Below are 7,793 nucleotides of genomic sequence, written 5' to 3'. Positions count from 1 at the left end.
CTACTGACTGGAGAATTGCTCAAATACATGAACCTATAGGAGACATTCCTCATTTTAACCATTGCATCCCACCACACAGCCTCATAGGCACATGGCCAGCTCATAGTGCTAAATGTGTCTAGTCTGACATCAAAACTCCCTATAGTCTTTAATAGTTCCAATACTGTCTAAAAGTTCCAAAGTTTCCCCATTCCCAAGATCCCAACATGGTACAAACTATTTCTGGCTATAAAATATCCTAAAAGAATTCCTGCCACCTCCAAGGCTGCTGGCACTCCAGACTCACCTAAGGATTTGAGTCCATGTTAGACCTAGCAGTATTGTATACCTGTCTGTCTGTCTGTCTGTCTGTCTGTTCGTCTACCTGCCTGTTCCAGAAAGATGTTGTGGGCAGGGGCTCAGATCTTTATTATTTGCTTTTAGAACAATTAATTCATTTTATTTTTGCTTCCTATAACATGATGTGAAACATTTTTTTAATCTCTTAAGCTTTTTCATTGGGTAAACATTAGTCTTTTATCATTATGTTAATTCAAGAATCTCATCAATGACACTATGGACATTATGGGGACAGATAGTTTTCTTCTGTGGAGGGACATTCAGATTCATATCTGAGCTCTACCCACTAATGCCAGTGACAGCTTCACATTGTTATGATCAAAATTGTCTTCAGATAGAACCATATGACAGTTTGGAAGTGTAATCATCTTGGCTTGATTATTATGGAATAGTAAGACCTCAACCATGTCCCCTTTGGATTATCCTCAGTTAGAAATAAAGTTTCAGATGCCAATGGAAGAAAGGGTAGATATTTGACTATCTAAATTGCAAACATCCCTTTATTTTTATCTCTCCAAGATTGAAAAGGTCAGGGATTACAATTAGGGGTAGGTAAACTGCTTGTCACACAATCATGCTGACCGGAATTTGATCCCCAGCACCCAAGTGAAATCACCAGGTATTTCAGTAAGGCCCTTGTCTTAGGGTTTTACAGCTGTGAACAGATACTACGATCAAGACAACTCTTATAGAGGGCAACATTTAATTGGGGATTGCTTAAAGGTTCAGAGGTCTAGTCGATTATCATCAAGGTAGGATCATGGCAATCATGGTGCTGGAGGAGCTGAGAGTTCTACATCTTCATCAAAAGGAAGCCAGGAGCAGACTGTTATCAGGTAACTAGGAGAAGGGTCTGAAAGCTCACCCCTACAGTGACATATTTCCTCCAATAAGGCCACGCCTAGTCCAACAAGGTCACATGTCCTAATAGTGCCACTCCATGGGCCAAGCATATTCAAACCACCACATCCCTTTAGTACCAATACTGAGGAAGCTGAGTCAAGAGGATATCTGAAGTTTAACAGCCACTTGGTGTAGCCAAATCAATAAGTTTCAGGTTCACTGAAAGACCTTATCTCAGGCAATAAGTTGAAGGCTCTTTGCTCCTCCTTGTTCCAGAGATAGCTGCATCTTCTCATGCAGTGCCAGCCTCTGCCCTTAGACATGATGGTGAAGGTCAGAGTGAATGCATTAAGCTATGTTGGGTGCCTGGTTTCCAGGGCTGCCAGCTTACCTGGTAAAGTGGAGATTGTTGCAATCAATGACCCCCTTCACTGACTTCAACTACATGGTCTACATGTTCCAGTATGGCTTTATCCATGGCAAGTTCAACAGTATAGTCAAGACTGAGAATGAGAAACTTGTCATCAATGGGAAGCACATTACTATCTTCCAGGAGTGAGATCCTGCTAACATCAAATGGGGTAATGCTGGTGATGAATATGTCATGGTGTCTACTGGTGTCTTCACCATGGAGAATGTTGGGACCCCATAGAAGGGAGGGGTCTAAAGAGTTCTCATCTGATGCCCCTTCTTCTGATGCCCACATGTTTGTGATGGGTGTGAACCACGAGAAGTAAGCTTGTCAGCAATCCTTCCTGCACCATCAACTGCTTAGCTCCCCTGGCCAAGGTTATCCATGATAACTTTGGCATTGTGGAAGGACTCATGATCATAATCTATGCTGTCACTGCTACTAGAAGACTGGGGATGGACCTTCTGGAAAGCTGTGGTGTGACTGGTATTGGGCTGCCCAGAACATCATCTTTGCATCCACTGGTGCTGCCAAGGCTGTATGTAGGCAAGGTCATCCCAGAGCTGAATGGGAAGCTCGCTATCATGGCATTCTCTGTTCCTATCCCAGTGTGTCTGTTGTGGATCTGACATTCCACTTGGAGAAGGCTGCCAAGTTTGATGACATCAAGAAGGTGGTGAAGCAGGCATGGGCAGGCCCACTGAAGGGCATCCTGGGCTATACTGAGGTTGTCTCCTGTGACTTTAACAGTGACTTCTACTCTTCCACCTTTGATGCTGGGGCTGGCATTCTTCTCAACTACAACGTTGTAAAGCTCATTTCCTGGTACGCCAATGAATACTCTATAGCAACATGATGGTGAACCTTATGACCTACATGGCCTCCAAGGATTAACATGTCCTGGACCATCCACCCTAGCAGGAACATAAGATCAAAAGAGAGGCCATGGGCTGCTGAGGAGTTTCTGTTCCAATTCAGCTCCCAGCATTGAGCATCTCCCTCACAGTTCCCATTCCAGAACTCCGTAATGATGGGGGAGGCCTCTAGATCTCTACTCTCTTGAATATCATCGATAAAGTTTGCTGAGCCCACAAAACCAAAAATATAAAAATTAGTTGGAAAGTGATAGAAGAGGCGGATAGCAGTTGTATCACTGGTATCAGCCTCTTGCTTCTTGCACCCCCTTCCAGCCCCCACTCCCACCAACATTCTAGAAATAAAAAAATACTGATAAAATTATGAGTCCCTCATCTGCATGGGATGCTTGTACTCTCCCGGAGAGTGAAGCATGTTCAGCATGTCCTCTGAGCATGCCCAAACTTTGCCGTCTCTAATTGTCTCCAGTGAGTAAGATTGGCCCTGTGAGTATGGGGCACATGGAACTGATTATGGTGTGGCATCTAGGAAAATCCTACATCTGACATTTGTCTTCTAGAAAACCATCAACCTGTCCACTGGCCCTACAGACTGCCCAGATTTTGAGTCTCTTCTGAAGGGCTGAGAAATTCCATTTTCCCCACTGGACAGGAGGGGCTGGCTGAGGTCATTATGACGATCCATAAAGAGCATGCTGAACTGTACCTCCCAAAGGAGCCTGAAATATTGATTTTATGCATGCCATGTTAAAGATTGAACAGTTGTAGCTTTGCTTTGTACATTACTCCTTGAAGTCTTTAAACAAGATAGCTCTGCCACCAACACAGCTGACACATCCTAATTAATCTTTGTTGAGAGGACCTGACAGGTTTCAATGAGCTCATCTAAATGGCACCAGTTCTGCTCTGATACTGAGAATAAATTGGAGCAAGGCATGATTTATAGGAAATAAAAGTATCACTCCCATTTCTTCATTTTTCTTGTGTAGGTCAATCATCTGCAAAATGGGTTATGACTTGTAGATTTGGTAGAAGTGTGCTGTAGAAATTAGATGTTGCCAGCATATGATGATGGATTGATGTACAGTGAATGGTGATCATCTTTTCTAAGTTCTGTAATGGGCAGTGAAGAGCTTTCTAGAGAAGGGCAAGTGCTACAAAACCCAAAAGGACGCCTTTCTATTCCTTTGGGAAAGTAAGATAATTACAGGTTTAAGTCATTTGTGGGAAACCATGACTGATGGTTCAAATGAACTTATAAATGAGTTCTTTCAAGTTTACAGATTGTATGAACCATACAGTTTTCAAATGAAGAAATGGCAAATGTTCAATAAATATGTCAAAAGTCTTCAACATATTTAGCTATCAGGGAAATGCAAATCAAAACTATGTTGTGATTTTGTTTTACCCCAGCCAGACTATGTGCCACCAAGGGAAATGGGTGACAGATATTGGCAAGGACGATGAGAAAGGGAATCCTTATAAATCCTTACAGCTGATGAGCCTGCAGGTTATCATTCTATGGAAATCACTATGAGAGCTCATAAAAAATTAAAAACAGAAATTCTATACAATCCAGCTGCACTATTTCCAGATATGCACCCAAAAGAATTAAAGTGACCTTACTATAGAGGTAACAGTATATTCATATTTATTGTCTCACAATTTATAATATCCAAATTAATGATCAGCTTAGGTGCCCCCCAGTAGATGAATGAAGAAAATATGATATATTATGCATATATACACATGTATGTATATATACACACACAATAGAGTTCTATTTAGTCATTAAGAAGAATGAAGGCTTAGCAAAAGAGCACAGGGACACATTTGTCTGTAACTGTAGCCCACATGGGAGGCTGAAGCAGGAGGATCACAAGTTTGAGGCTAGCCAGTGCTACAAGAAACCGAACAAACACAAATACAAGAAAAATAAAATTGTGTTTTTTTCAAACAAATGGGTGGACATGGCTATTATCACATTTAAGGAAATAAGCAAGGCTCATGGAGAAGAATCTGATAGCTTCTTTTCTACAAGCGGAGTCCAGCAGAGATGAAAAGACATGAAAGTAAAACAGAACTGTTAGGAATGTGGAAATGGAAAACTGGGAAAGAGTAGAAGAAAAAGTAGTGGTTAGGTATGAATATATAAAGTTTAAACATTTGTGGAAATGACATAATAAATCTCTATATTTTATAAAATTAAAAATTAAGAAGACATAAATTAATAATTATGTTTTGTCCTAACATGGAGGTATCTATTGTATTAAGTATTCTACTTTGTTTAAAAGTTCAACCCTTTGGTCAAAGAGTCTGTGTCCAACAATACAATGTAAGAATTTATCTGTTATGGGCAAGAGAACAAGAGGTTGAATGAAAGTAATAAATAATAACTCTAGCCTCCTTGTATAAACATTGTAGGTTAATTTTAGAAATGCCACCGAGGCTTTACTAAATGGAGTAATTATTCTTAATACATTCGATGGGAATCATTAACTAATGAATAACTTGCACCTTCACAGGTTGCTAGGCTGTAACAACTCATTTCCAAAGCTGACCTGATTAATTCAATGAATCTGTCTGTAAGTCTTTGTATTTACAATGCACCCCCATATCTCCTTTGGGCACCCTGACAAAGCAAGTGGCCCTATAAAAATAACAAGTCAAATTTGTTGATGAGTGAGATAGAGTGACTTTTTCCACCGTCTCCTGCCAGTTTTGGAGGTACAGTTTTATAGGTACAGTTTTAATGAATAGTCTCACTACTCATTTCATGACTGCCATCCATTCTGTGCTTTGAGAGACCAGAATATACCTTAAAACCACTGTGGCTATTTTTTTAGTTGAGAAATTAAAAGAGCTTTGCCATAGGAGAGTTATCCAGAAACATGTACACCTGATAGAGACAGGGTACAAGGTGGGGAAGGGCACTTCCAGCTCTTGGGAGCTGGCAGTATATCCGGATGGGTCTAGAGCCAGGCACTCTGGGTGTGAATCCTTACTAGTCTTATTTATAAGTGGGACAATAATATTATCTTGGTGGGTAGAGTGAAGTAAAACCAGGATATATAGTATTTACAAGTCTATTACATTTAGTTGTCTCATAAATCTTTTTTTTTTGTCTCATAAATCTTAACACAGTTTTTTTTGGGGGGGGTTTGCAGAAGTTGCTGAATTAAACATCGTATTTTGTGGACACAGAAGTTCTAACAGCAGGCAATCTTGAAATGTTTATTTTTCTGACTCTCAGTACATTGTTTCCTAATTGATTCTTTGATCATGGCTTTGTCTCAGTTGGGCTCTGTTGGGGTTGGTGAGAATCTTGCTAGAGGATATTTTGGGGCTGGTCTTGAATGATAAAACATAAAGCAAAGCTAGAGGAAGGAGGACACTAGGTGGAAAACATAGATGATGTGACCACAGTAAGACAGTAACCCTCTTGGCTATATGAGGAGGCCTCTGCACAGTGGACCACTGAACATGGCTTTGGAATGACACCTTTCCTTCATGAATCAAGGGAATCATATGAAGCTCCTCTTTCTGTGCACTTCTCGAGTCTTTGAGGCATGTAGTAGGTAGGAGAGGAGTGTAACCTATTCAAGTAGATGACCTTGTGTCATGTCAGAAACTGATCTCACAGGGAGCTTCCTGTCAGAGGCTGGCTCACATATGACCAGGGACTATCCTGTCTCAGAGTGACCTTCTGGGCTCAGCTGTAAGAAGTCTACAACCATGATCATGGTCAAACAGTGTTTAGGAGAGAGGAAAAGCTAAAATGGCAAGGGAATTTGGTCTTAAGAATCAAGGACAAAGGAGAGTCACATAATCACACAGTCTTTGTGAGGATAATATTGACTTCTCCTCCTACTCCAGCAATTCTTGGTACCAGAGTTTTCACCAAAGTCAACACTTTTCCTTGCCAAAAGGATATGCCTGGCCTCCATGACCTCTGGTTGTGGGAAACGCCTTAGGTGGGGAACCAATATATATCTAGAGTACAAATCCTTCAAGCTTAGTAGCAGTTGACTTACCTGCTTGCATTTTCAAATTTTGCGTCTGTTAACTGAAGTGCAGTCTAAGATGTAAGAAACAAGGCAGAAGGATCAAATGTACAACTATTATTATTATTTTCACATTAATGGGTTTCACCATGGCATTTTCATACATTTGTCACTATTTCTTGCCCTCACTCACTACCCTTCTCTACTGGCTCCTTACTTGTCAGTTGCTCACCTCTGGCTAGTTCCTTTCCTTCTTTTAGGTTATTAAATGTACACATCTTAAGATTCAAACTGTGGAGGATTCATTCAAATCTTGTCTTTGCTATATAATGGATTTACAACTTTGAACAAGCAATTTATATTTTCCAAATTTGATTTTCCTTAACTGCAATTTTGTGAGAATGTAGTATCAGCCTGATGGAATGCTTAGAAAAACTATAGTAAATGAGGTAATGTATGAAAAAATATAGTGCTTGGTTACTAATAATCTTGCTATACATTACCTTCTTTTCTCTTCTCCATCTTTTTCCATCTTCTTTCCTTACCTCTTTTATACATTTTCCCAGTTTATTAATTTCACATATTTTGAAATAAACATTGGATGTTTTGCTTTATATTTCAGAGAGAGAGAGAGAGAGAGAGAGAGAGAGAGAGAGAGAGAGAGAGAGAACTAAGACTTACAAATAATGAGTTCTGTGTTCATTGATAGAACTTTAAAATTTCATTTTTATATATGGATTACAGTTCTTAAAACCAGTGTGATATTTTGGGAACCGTTGCTAATATCAGGGCTGATTTGACATTATGAGGTACAAAAGGAGATGTACAAGGCTTCGATGTGAACATGTTATATTTCTTTAAAGCATCAATTTCATTTGGATATTTTGGTAGAAAAATTTGCATACTCAAGCCAAGATTGTTTTTATATTTAAACAAACATAAGTGTGCTAAGTAGAAATCACAATTTGTTTGAATTTAAAAAAGAAAATATAACATGCCTCACAAACTTTAATCTGAATTCAACAGTAGTTTTTTTTTTTTTTTTAATGTGAGATTCTCAGATAGCAAGGGCTCAGCATATTCTTCTGTCTGATGTATTATTCTGGAAAAGGTTGAGAGGTACCATGCAAAAGAGTGAAGAGAAAAGGCATACATGGCCCTTGTAATCATGGGTTGGAGTCTAGTGAAAGACAAATGTGAAAGTAGTAACAGATAGGGAGCTATTATAATAATTGTTACAAGAGATAGTTGAACACAGTAAAGAGATTGGAGCTAGTGAGATGGCAAAGTGGATAAGAGCACTCTTCAAGACTGATGACC

At 39.5% G+C, this 7,793-nt stretch overlaps 1 pseudogene; it reads left to right on the top strand.

Moving 5' to 3' along the window:
* Gm7577 (predicted gene 7577) lies at positions 1,489 to 2,690 on the top strand (annotated as a pseudogene).

This window comes from Mus musculus, chromosome 15 (assembly GCF_000001635.26).
Source record: "Mus musculus strain C57BL/6J chromosome 15, GRCm38.p6 C57BL/6J".
In the NCBI taxonomy this organism is placed as follows: Eukaryota; Metazoa; Chordata; class Mammalia; order Rodentia; family Muridae; genus Mus; species Mus musculus.
This window is presented reverse-complemented; position numbering and strand designations above follow the sequence as displayed.